Here is a 13498-nt window from a genome sequence, read left to right as displayed (position 1 = left end):
CCCCATTTCTCCGTTCCACAACAATATCACAATTTTTTCCCGAATGCAGTAACTGTGAAAACAATGAACGTTCAGCCCGGCTCCGTTATGATTGATTATGATTGAGTCTGCCGACTGACACTCGGTCTATTTTGGGACAGTATTTTTCAGTATACCATTTTTTACCGAGCTTAGTAAGTTACTCGAGCGAAAGTATTAAATGAGCTGCAACATTTTATCTGCAGTGAAATAAATTACAATCATCTATTAATCGACTACGCTTCTACAATTTAGCAATTACTTGTGGTAAAAAAAAATAATAATGAAAAACAACAAATAGAAATGTAAGAAATATGTGAGTATAAATAAAAAAAAAATGTATCAAAGCATTTATCTCTGTTGTCTAGTACCCATAGTACTTGTACAAGCTCTGCTTAATATGGGACTAGATGACGCTATGTAACAGTCCAAGGTTTTTTTTTGTTATAAAATATATTATCCAAACAAGCTATGCCCGTGACTTCGTTCACAGAGACAAGGAATCAGACAATAAACATCTAGGGGCACAACCAAAAACACCCAGACTTGAGACAATTTAAAAAAATTCTTTTCTTAAATTGACCTGACCGAGAATTAAACCTTGAACCTTATTTACGCAAAACGATGTGCTTATAATCAATAATAGACAAGTGTACTTTATAATAATAATATAAGGAAGTAGCAACTAAGAAGACATTTCGGAAATTCTCACGGGAATGAAACGAGAAAACTCATACAATGAGAAAACTTACATTCAGTTAATTCTGGCCATGTCCTTTTTCTTCATTCAATCATCATCAATCATAGTGGGCCTCGTCTTAATCAAGTAAAATAATTAAGTACAATAAGTACCAAAAATAAGTATATTTCGTTCATATTCAACCTCTTTAATTAGATTAACAAGTAGTTAATTTCTGAACCTAACAGAGTAAAATAATTCAATTAAAGAGAAACCTTTCTGGTATCCATTTGCTAGTCTTTAACCTAGGTTAGATAACGTCCCTCACAATGAATTTCATTCTCCGATTGAAAATGTTAAAAAAAATAATAAATAATGGACAATAATGGATCTGAAATTTGAAATTTATTGTCAAATATACTCGTAATATAAAGATATTTATATCTTTATCTTACTAATCTTACTAATATAGTATAATTGTGTCTAGACAATGTTTGTTCCGATGTCACACAAAAACTACTACACCAAATTGGAAGCGTTTTTCACGTCTATATTTCTGAAGGTATAACTTAAAATCTAGTGTATATTTTACGAGTTTATTCTTAAATCATTTATAAATTGTTTATTTACTTGGCTTTCTTAGTTCTTAAACCTACACGTACGAAGTAGCGAGTAACAAGTTAGTATTCTTATACATTTTATTTTTTAAAACAAGATTTATTTTATTTCTAAACAACTGCCAAAAGGAGAATGTTTTCTGTTTACCTTTATTTTTAGTTTTGTATGTCACGTTTATTAATTATTTATGCACGTCACCGAATTTACTCTCGTATTAATGTGATATTAATTTTGTAACGATTGGTATTAAAAATTTAATTTAATTCATTAAAAATAAAACATTATATGGAAAAAATAATCTTAGTTTAGCTAAATAACTGATTAAGCGTCCAAGCACTTAGTATTCTTTTCACAATTTAGCAAAGAGGTCTTAATGTTTTAAAAAGTAAATACGTGGATTTTATCTCTAACAGTAGGTCCACAGAAACCACTGTTGGTGCTACACATCTAATTAAGAGCACAAAAGTCCAAATTTCAACTAAAAAGCTCCTCACTCAAGCACTCAGGAAGCTTTTACCTTCATTAGCTTTTTCAGCAAACTGCAGAATTACTGAAAACCCACAAGGGCCTCTATTATATATTTAGTTAAATAGAGATTATATATATAATATTTGGTTGAATAGAGATTTCATAATGCCAACCAAAATTACGTGTGCATTATACTATTAATATTATGAATGTGAAAATAAATACGTTTAAATCTTTGTTACCTAAAAAGATGAATTTAAAGATGAAACAAAATTAGAATAACTATTGTATTGTTCTAAAACTTTAAGATGTTGTAAGTTCAGTTAAGTAGTAGTTTACAACTTAATGCTCCTACCGAACCACTGAGCAAAGGTTAGAAGGTAAGATTAATTTATTAAATGCTTCAATAAATTACCTCTAATGTCTTACTGGAAAGTAAGAAAGTGTTACAGAACGTGTAGAGTAGCACAAATTCAGAAATAAAAGGGTAAACGTATTTTGAGATGCACCATGTAGATGTTTATAGAGTGATTAACAGCTTAGAATTAATATATCACAGTCCAAATCAAATCATGTCATAACTAATTACTAATTAATAATAATAAAAAAAATATAACACAAAATAGTGTGCTTATAGTGACGGAATTAATATTGAACTAACACACAAAATTATTAAAAATTATTGGAAAAATAATATCTAGAATTAACAAAAACAAAACATAACAATATTTCATAATAAGTCATGATAATGATGTCAGCCGTTACTGGCCACTATTGAACATAGGCCTCTCCTATTGGGAGGGTTGTGCCAGTAGTTGCCACGCTTGGCAGGCAAGTTGGCAACCTCAATTAGCCTTTATTAATATTTTAAGACGAGCGCTGTTGCCCATTCATTCACTATGAATTTCTCTTAGTTGCTTATTTGTTTATGATAAATCATAATAATACATAATTATAAGCATATATTATTATATATATTACATATCTGTCTGCATATATCCGTTTATATAGGCAATATTATATGTAATGTAAGAAAACTACACATTCTGGACTCAAACATTTCTAATAAACTACGAACTCATAACATGATTCACCCCTTTTCTAGTGGGAAAACCTGCAGGGGTCGTAAAACGATGAGTCATAATAATAATACAAGGTTATTTAGAGACATTTTTCCGCATGTTTTTTTTTTATATAGTTAATACAGAACAGTAATATTGTTCCTCTCTTTTATGGTTGTTTAATAAAAGGACAAATATTAGTAGTTGTATAATTTTTTGCAGTTTTAAAGTCTCCATCTAGTGGTCGGATATCCTAAATTAAATATGATAAATTATTAACACCATTTTTTTTTAAAGACGGCTGTCTAACGGAAATGTAAACAAGCGATAGGGAAGGACAAGTAATAGGGAAGAAAACTTCTCGAGCGATTATCCTGTAAATGCAAACTAAGAAGCAAGTAGACGAAGTAAGCAATGAGAGACGACCCGCTACTGGATAGAACGGTAATTCTAAACATGTTGCAAGATTTGAGGATGCAGGTGGTTCAGAACTATTCCTTATCGCAGACTGAGAGATGCAAATTTCCATATTGTTGGAATTAATAACTGGAGTTGTGCTGATGATTATCCATTTAATTACAAAATAATAGGTAATCTATATTCTTCTCTTTTAGATAGAAACTCCCAAAAGATTTTTAAGGTAAAATATGCATAACTGCATATATTATGGCCTAGCTTCAGCAATGGACAGTTAACATCTAACATGAAAATGGATAACTGCACCCTTATCCATCCAGCTGACATTAATGTCAGTCAAGCAGATGCAGTCGAGGTAGGGGAGGTTACTTCAAATATGCAAAAGTTTATATAATAGTAAACCTGTTTATATGAGAATTATTAAAATCTATTTCGAATAGACAAAGATATCTCGTAACGTACAAACTAGAAATCCAAAAGGAATCAAAAACTTTCTTCCTTTTAAATTCCAGTCGACATTCGATTATCGATAATAATCCGAAAAAAATAAAAATAAATACAATACATTGAAAACTATACAAAGTGTACTAAAAGCAATCTCGAGCGTGGAACATGTAGAAAGCCAAGGATTATAAACTGAAAGCGTGCTCCGGTTAAGTGACTGAACAGTTAAGTTAACAGCTAATAGTGTAATCTTGGTACCTGAAACGCGACACGACTACACCAAGTTAGAATAAGGTTTTCTATTTTCCACTACTTCGGTAGCAAAGAATACATAGTATCCTTTATAAAGTCGACAAAATATAGTGCACATCAAAGATATGGAAATTAATTTACTGGTATGTAATTTATGTAATATTTATTATAAGTACTAATAATGAGTGTGCATTCGTATCCGAAATAAAAAAAGTTACAGAGAAAAAATTACGATGTACGCAGACGGACTTGTCTCTTGGTGAGATTTTTTCTAATTAATCTTGTTTAGCTTATTGTTGTAAATCGTCGAATATATAATATGATTATTACAAAGAAAAAATATATTCAGAGAGAATTGTGTAGTTTTATTAGAATAATGAAGGACAAGACAAAAGGTAATGTCGAACAGGAATTTTAAAATTATGTCAAGGCCTATATATCTAAATACTTCCAGCCATTAACAACACACTTATCATCATCATATGATATCAATCGTTAACTATCCACTGCTGAATATAGGGCTCTTCCTATTGGATATTCTATTGATAATATGACCTACTGGCCAGTTCTTGAGAATTTTAAATTTTTTATCTGATTCAAATAGCCTTCCTTAATCGCACTGAACTATATCCGATCATAATATTTCGTCTATGCGTACAGCTGCATCCTTCAATTTTTTCATATATGTACACATTCAGCTTTACATTTATAATATTAATAAGGTAAGGATTTATTTAAAATATTATGTTCATATATAGAAGTTCATTGCCTAGTGACACCAGGCTATCATTTGCCAAGTTTCTTACTCCTTAGACAGAGAAAACTGAGTGGCAAAAGCCTTTTGTTATTATCTATTACCCCCTTATCATTATCAAGTTGACATATGAAATTAAAACTCTAGTCAATTTTAGTTTAAAACAACAGTTACTTAGAAACAACAGAAGTTCGTTGTCTTTTAAGAGTAAAGCGATATAAAGTTTTTAAACTAGTTACACCGCATTATTGAAGTTTACTGATTAAACTAGATGTCTTAATAAACACATTTTTCATATTCTTTTTCAGAGTCCAATAGACAAACAATATCGAAATAGTTGACTAAGTTCTCCCTCGAAACATTCGCAAATTGCGGCACAAACAGAATGTATTTTTTTTTTCTTTGTCTTGAACGAGGACAAAGGAATTAACTTCAGTCCTTTTTGTTTGTGAGTTGGCAAGACTCTACCAACATAACGAAAGTTCCACAAAAAGGTGGGAAACTCATTCTGACTAAACACAAATGTAAGCTAAATTCTCAATACAACAAAAAGTAACAATGATTATTACTTGAACACACTATATTTTACGTGATAAATATAACTTCATCGACATATTTTTATAACATGCTTATATTTGTTTATTTAAATATTAAATCAATAAGTACGTGTTAAAATAAGTACAAGTACAATAATTAAGATTCTACCGGTTCTAAAGGTATTTAAATGTATCTCGCATCCAGCGCTAATGTTAGATCATTTTTCATTAGATGGGCCGTATGCTTGTTTCCCACTAAAGTTGTAGTATTCTAAAAATCATAATAGCAAAATATCTCCAGTTAATCTACAGTATTAACACTTATGTTGTAACAAAAAAGATTTGAAATACTATTTACCTGTGTTAAACAAAAATCTATAGATTTTAAAAAAGAAAATTTAATTTATTTTAGTCAATGTAATATTTATATTTATTCGTAATTTTGTATGTCATAATCTGTGGATAGTAATATTACTTTAAACATTTTATTTTTTAAATAAAATTCTTCTTTTATGTAAGCATAAACGGATGTTAAACACCCTTTTCACGTCTAAATATGACACAGTCACTGTACACGTATCTATCGCACGTTTATCTTTTTTTGTGTCAAATAAATTTATTTTTAGTATACTTAACTATACACTATGTGTGAAAATAATATTGTATACCTATAAAAGTTTATACACGTACTAATATATCTAATTCTATTTAAAGAACTGTTCAAATATAGCCAGCATTTTTGCGAATGTTATTCACGTCTGACGGCATAGTGACACGACCTCTCCCGTAATATTAATATTAGCTATATTACAGTACATAATATACTTAATATAACCAGGGCATCCTCCGACGCCTTATTACGCCGAGGAGTAAAAGCGCTGGAACGGACAAACTAACATTAATTTGATATCTCTGGTACTAATAAAATGAATATTAAGAAAGAACGTGGAATATTTGAATCATTTTTGATGTTTTAGCGAGAATTTTTGTATACAGTTTTGTTAATTTATTTCTGATTTCTACTACTACATATTTGAAGTGACCCTGAATGCTGTGAGGTTCATAAGAGAGGACTAAGGGAAGTTAATGGAGAAAAGACACCGACGTTCTGTTTCATCACCAAGGGCCTAAATGCGGTTGCCTACCCACTTGCCAAAAGTAGCAACTATTGCCACCCCTCCCCCTTGTGGGAAGGCCTTTGTTCAGCAGTGGACAGTTAATGGCTGATATGATGATGATTATTATTATTTGTAATAGTAAATGAAAAAAACATAAAAAAAATTGTCAAATCAAAACTCTTAAGTATTTTTAAGCGACATTCATAAAGGAATGAGTCCTCAGGAATGGCAACGCATAGGGGTATCATGAGCGAAACAGTATACTGTGTTATAGCCATGGTACTGCTCATGTCTATAGGCGACGGTTACCACTTTCCATCAGGTGGGCCGTCAGCTTGTTTGCCATTCTAAGTTGTATAAAAAAAGAAAAAATAATAAAGGAAGTGGTTCTCAAATCAATCGTCTTTATTTTTATGTGTGACATTATATGTTACGCAATTAAATCATTAATTTTGAAGGAATTTTACTTAAAAAACGTATAGGTTAATTTAATTAATATATGTTTAGTAAAAATACAAAAAAATGTTCTTGCGAATCAAAATACTGCTTTTTGAGAAGGAAAGAAAATTTTCAATCTGTGTCTAGGTGTGTACATTATGTTTATTGATTAATGTCCAAATTTTTTTGGAGCAAATAATGTTGTTTGGTTTCGGTTTATACTTATGAATTATGATGGTGGTGATACAATAACGTATGTATTAATAGGCTGAAATTCTAAGGCAAATTATTAAGGAAAGGTTATTCTCTCTTTATTTATTCTTATAGAACAAAATCTGAACTGTACATAAATCTAAAATGATGTTACTTTTCAAACCAAGTATCCCGATAAAGAGAAAACATAAAATGTCTGATGTTAAATCAAGTAGATCAAAATGTTATTTGTCTTTCGATCGATCGCTTCACAATGACTTTTTATTTGACATATGTTGGTTCATTTTCAAATTGAAATTTTGTTTCTTTATTATAACAAAAAAATGAAGATTCATTACGTACAAGAATCTTGTAAACATGTCGAGAAGAGCTTGTTACAAATACAGCAATCATATTACAGCACCACTCCATATTGACCTGTTTCTGAACATCTATAAGCTTACGTTATCAAACAAAAAAATATTCACTTCAAACAAACATACTTATATAAAGTCTCTTGAACGCTCTGCGATACAATTTGCAATATCTGCTCAATCTCTTCTACAGTAATTCGCTTATTCTCTTCAATTAAATATTTCACTCCTCGCACGTTTTCCTCCGTAACTGCCGTCAAAGGACTACATTTCTTTCTTCGTCTCTCAAAGCTACTCGACCGCGCTTAAATTCGTTATACTCCCGACGCAGATCCATTTTAAAATGAGACACGATATTTCAATTTAGCTTGTAAAAAATGTGGAGCGAGATTTGAAATTGGAACGTTCGTATTTTTATTTGAATATAATAATATTTTGAATAATTATAACTGGCCAGTGTCCCATGGTTTACTTTTTTTCGCGAATATATCTGCATGGTCTTGTAATGTAAAAAAATCTTGTTTCATATCAAAGACAAAATCTTGTAAGGACATACATCTTAATTATAATCTCCCATGCGTGACCTATCTAGATTATAGAAGATTTAATTCCGAGCTAAGTCAGTACAATTAGTATGCAGCTCCAAATATTATCCCCTAGAGACCCACATGGGGTTAATTGATTTTATGTTACTATATAGTCTCAGTATTAAAGGTTGCTATGAAAATAATAATTAGGTATTATTATAATATGTTCTTAAACATATCTAACTAGATTTAATTAAACCATAATTTTAGAGTTCCTTGTAAATATAAATATACTAATTTAATAAGTGAATAAAACATACACTTCACACAGTAGTTGGTATGTAAAAAGACTATTACAGTGAATGAATACATACTGATCGCGCGGATGATGTCGCAGATATAGCTAGTACGTACATAATTTTCTTTATTTTATTTTCTTTTTATTTCGTTAATCTATATTAATGTTTTTTGTGTTTCCATTTCAATTAATATTTCTGGTTACTCACTTTGATCAATAAAAACAACATTTGTTTGTTATCTTTTTGCGCACAATATTAAAATAAAATACTTTATCTGCCTGCAATATAAATAATAATAGGCAAATCTAGTCTGGAAAGCGTTAAAAATATTTATTAATATATATGATAAATTATTATTCAAACTTTATAACATTAAATTTGAATAATATCATGAATCATACTGTAATTCTAATTATTCATGTCGGCTTTACTCACATTTTTATTTCGGGATGTCCGACTAATTTCAGACGCATTGCTGCCCAAGACACAGTCATGAACTGCGCTCATGAATAAGAGCTCCTGCTGAGTTCAAAACTAGTCAGACATTTCCAAATTTAAAACGTGAGTATATATATATATATATATATATATATATATATATATATATATATATATATATATATATATATATATATATATATATATATATATATATATTAAATACATAATAGATACAAAACTATTGAGTTCTATAAACGGAATTAAGAGATAGAAAGAGACGGAATGAAAATATTAACGGCAATATTAATGTTACTGTTCATTTATATTGGCGACAATTACCACTTTCCATTAGCTTTTTTACAATTCCCAATTGGATAAAAATACCCTATTCAATTTTGGTCATTATATAAGAAGAAGTGATGTAACAGAAAGAAGTAATGAAGGATTATTTTTTTATATTTTTTCTGTTACGTCCTCCCTTCTTTTGAAGTCCCAATTATAATACATTTTAATTTGAATTACGCATTCAATAAACACGTTCCCTGTTTTCGATGTAAACTGAATTTTATACGTAGAGACAGTTGAATGTTAAATAATGGTTGTAACGACTTAATTTTCCATTGTTTACGAGAGCTCGGATTCCCTGTGTTACATTTTGCTATTCCAAAGTCCCTGTACAGTCGTTCTTTGTAGCAAATTCAATAAACGATTGTCGTATTTATTGTTATTCGATTAATGGTCATATTTGCATAATGTTGTGAATTGATTTTGCTATTTTGTAAATATTTATTGTTATCACATAAATTATTAATTCATTATTTTTTATTATTTCTACTAATATTCCAAATATGAAAGTTTTAAAAAATGTTTGATATTTTGTTGCTAATTTGACGTTAATCGGCTAGACAAATTTTAATGAAATTTGGCATACAAGTAAATTAATCATATCAATAACATACTACTACTAGAATAGAATGTTATTCAATATAATTAACGTGAGCAAAGCCGCAATATATAGTTCTAATAATATTTTAAATGTAAAATTATAATTTTTAAATGTTTGTTATATTTAAGATAGAAAATTCATGTAGTAAGAATTTACAAGTTAGTAAACATGAGGTATAATCACGTGGACAAAGTCGCTAGTAAAAATTAGTCATCATCTTACTACTCTTATCTTAATTATTATTTAAGGTCGGCGTAATATGTTTTTCTCTTCTATTCTTCTCTATTCGCAGTCATTTCCGAATTCATTCCCAATCTGGCCATATCATTTTCTATATAGTCCATTTATGTCTTTTTAGATCTCCCTCTGACCTTACAGTCATCCACATTCATTCTTAATACCTTTCTTAAGACATGCTTTTCATCCCTTCGCATCACATACCATACCAGGACAGACGATAAACATTTGTATTTACATAAAAAAAAAAACTAAATTAGGAATCACGTAGATAAAGGTGTCAGTGCCTAGTTTAGAATAAAGCGGTATTTCTTATTTAGCCTCGAACATTCCGTGTAAGAAACGTGACAGTACTAAGAACGGGGTGTTCTAGCTTGCAGAAAACGAACAGCCTCGAGGCAAATAGCCAGTTAACAATACCCGGTTCGCAGAATGTACATACTTGTTATATATTACATTATTACTTTTGTTCTATCTTCGCGTATTGTATTCGCAAAAATGTACTTGTGTTGCTGAAAGAATATATAATTAATGTATTTCGTATTTCAGCCAACTTCAAAAATAGCTATATACCTGCAATGCCTTTGATGTTGTGGGTGATCATGAACGACGGTAGTCACTTACCAGCGCAGGTAAGGCGCATGCCCACTGCCCCTGTTATAAAAAAATACCCACACATTTATACAAACGGATCGGCAATACGAGTGATGACGCCACGGTACATTAAACTAAAAACCACTATAAAATCTTATACTCATTACAGGGAAGTACACTGAGTGGATGAAAGTTATTACCTGAACGCTCTACGGCATTTTGAGAGCACACTTAGTGTCAGCAATAATAAACAGCCGAGCTGGGAACTTAATTTATGTGTCACTTCGTAAAGAACCCTTTTTATTATAATACCCCAGTATAAGTAGGATAAACAGCAGTGCTGTGGTGTAGCACCAGAGGGAGACTGTACAAAAGTCATCTGTATGAAAACCTCTGTCCTACCCGTATTTCTGCTGCATACAAGTTATGCTTACATGGTTGTCTTTGCAGTGTAGGACATGTCCCACCCTAACCTACCAGGACAGCCATGAACATTCCCTTTTTTCCCCGGACGACAGTTTTATGCCCTGCACCCTGTAATTTCACTGCTATGACATTTGGATTGTTAGTTATTGATATTGTATGAATGTATGTATGTATGTTCTTCATATTGATATCAATAAAAAAATAAAATCGAATGCCAAACGAACATATATTGATTGTTAGTAATGGGAATCAGCAATCTCATTGCTAGCAATATTCTCTATCAGGTCAACCTCCACGCAGTTCGCCCTGAAAACTATTGTGATTGATTTATTGTTGAATTCGTTACAATGGATAAACTGGGTTATTTCATCCTCACCTATCTTCCTTCACTGGTGCCCCGCCAAAGTATACCGATAGCACAGGCAGAGTTACCATTCCATTCATCATCTTCATCACATCAACTGTTAACTTTACACACATAGTCCTCTCCCAGAATGGGAGTATTGTAAAAGGCGACTAAGGAAATTAAATTCAAATTCAACTGAACAAAGCGTGGTAGCTAATGGCCAAACTCCCCATGAGGGAGGTCCATGTTCAACAACGGAGAGTTAATGGCTGATATAATAATGATAATGATGATGTCATGGTCACTTCATTTAGGTCATTACCAATATGTTTACGGAAACATTTACCTCTTTCCATCGGGTGGGTCGTATGTAATCTACCCTTCCCAGAAGTTCAATACTACTGAGAAGGACAAATTATCTAATTAAATCCAATATAACGTATAAATCCGAGTAAATCAAATGTCAAGTAAAACAATAGCACAACACCTAACAGAAATGTGAGAGTGGATATGACGCCTACGCGCTACGTGACTACGCTGTAGAGGTAGCGTAGCGACGCGCTACGGATTCGGATTGTGTGAACAAGTGTATAATGTTTTTATTGAAGCGTGCATTAAATTAGAATTACGGAATAATATATAAATTAGTTTTGCCTAGAAATGGGGCACTCCTTCCTTTTGCATAGGTGTCGTAAGAGGTGACTAAGGGAACTTAATAATCGAGAGATGGATAGTAGCGTTCCTCTCAAATCGTCACCCAAAGCCTAACTGCGGTTGCCAACCCTTCTGCTAAGCGTGGCAACTATTAGCAAAACCCCCCTTATAAAGGAGGTCTATTATTATATCATTATTATTATTTTTATTTATTTATCAGTGAATAATTAACCGCTGATATGGTGATGATTATATAAATGATATATAAGCAGTTTTTTATATTATTTATATATAGAATAATATAAGATGTTAAAATACGACTAGTCGTATGTCTGTGATGTCTATGGTTACAAGTTCAATTCTCTTACAATATTATATAATACTATAAAAGCCCGTACATTGATGACTCTAAGGATTTACCAACTGAGTCGTTAAATGTAAAGATTTTATAAAAGAAAGATCATGTTTGGAACTCTCACTTTTTTGCATATGATGTCTATGAAATAGTTGCGCAAAAAATGTACTAATAAAAATATACTTATACTTACAGTCATAGTATATCTAGACGTTTTCAATGAAAATACATAAGGCCGGAGAGCCTCCGGGGTCAAGGTCAATGGCGAGGTCGCCGGCGAAGAGTCAATTCATATTTTGCTGAAAAATATTTATTGGTTTAGTCATACTTCGATTATAGGAATGAAGAGGGTTCGATGGGATAACTTCTTCATGTTCAATTTAAGTAATAGCTTGTTGTTTTCTAAACGACTTCCGAAAACAGAGAGAGACAGAGAGAGAAAATATGCCTTATTTGTACAAAACATAATATTTTTAATAAAAATACCCATATTGCTTGTATAAAAAAATAGTTTTTACTCGCGGCTTCATCCGCGATCCGGTTATATTCACTGACCAGGATAAAAGGTAGTCGGTATCCTATTCCATCCCATAGGTGTATACCAGATTTCAGAGTGACTGATTCGGCCGTTACTACACTGAGAAGTAACAAACAAACTTATTAACATAGTTGTAATATTTTTAATAATGATAATAAATAATATCTTATTCAAGTAAGCTTAATTATAATTTGAGTGTTTTTCAATAATATTTTTTTTATGAATGTGTTGCCCAATTTAGAGTGTAATTTCAGCTGAGAAGAACGTGCAAGAAACACTGCTGTTGTTTTTTTTTTTCTCAAATAAAAGTTTAGTTTACAAGAAAAATGCGAATGAATTTTTATCCATTCATATATGACTATAAAAAACTACAAGGTTGCAATATTATAAAGGATAACGAAAGTATCAACCAAACATACAGTATATTGATAATAACTGATTAACATCCAATAATATACAAGGCCTCCCTCTGGTAAAACTTTATATTACTCAATTTTACTTAGGAAACAGTTTCAACAGTTCATTTACATAGACACACAAAACGCCTCTTATATTTTAATAGCTACTCAATCTTAAGTGAGGAATTGATTTAATCCCCCCTTTGATCGATGGCCTGAAGGGAGATTAAAATCCTGACGCGCAGTGTGCCAGCGCCAAGAAATTCGGTTATTAGGTTTCTTAAAGGTTTGATTGGGAATAAATGTCGGTGGTTATTGATTATATATCTCTAGTCTCGGGATATCACAGGAAAATCAATTTTAATGTA

At 31.2% G+C, this 13498-nt stretch overlaps 1 protein-coding gene across 5 annotated transcripts in view; it reads left to right on the top strand.

Moving 5' to 3' along the window:
- LOC113512138 (brain tumor protein) overlaps positions 1–13498 on the top strand; it is a 588229-nt gene that overhangs the window by 342605 nt on the left and 232126 nt on the right. The window lies entirely within an intron of this gene.

Source organism: Galleria mellonella, unplaced genomic scaffold (assembly GCF_026898425.1).
Source record: "Galleria mellonella isolate WM207_F2 unplaced genomic scaffold, CSIRO_AGI_GalMel_v1 utg184, whole genome shotgun sequence".
Taxonomy (NCBI): domain Eukaryota; kingdom Metazoa; phylum Arthropoda; class Insecta; order Lepidoptera; family Pyralidae; genus Galleria; species Galleria mellonella.
This window is presented reverse-complemented; position numbering and strand designations above follow the sequence as displayed.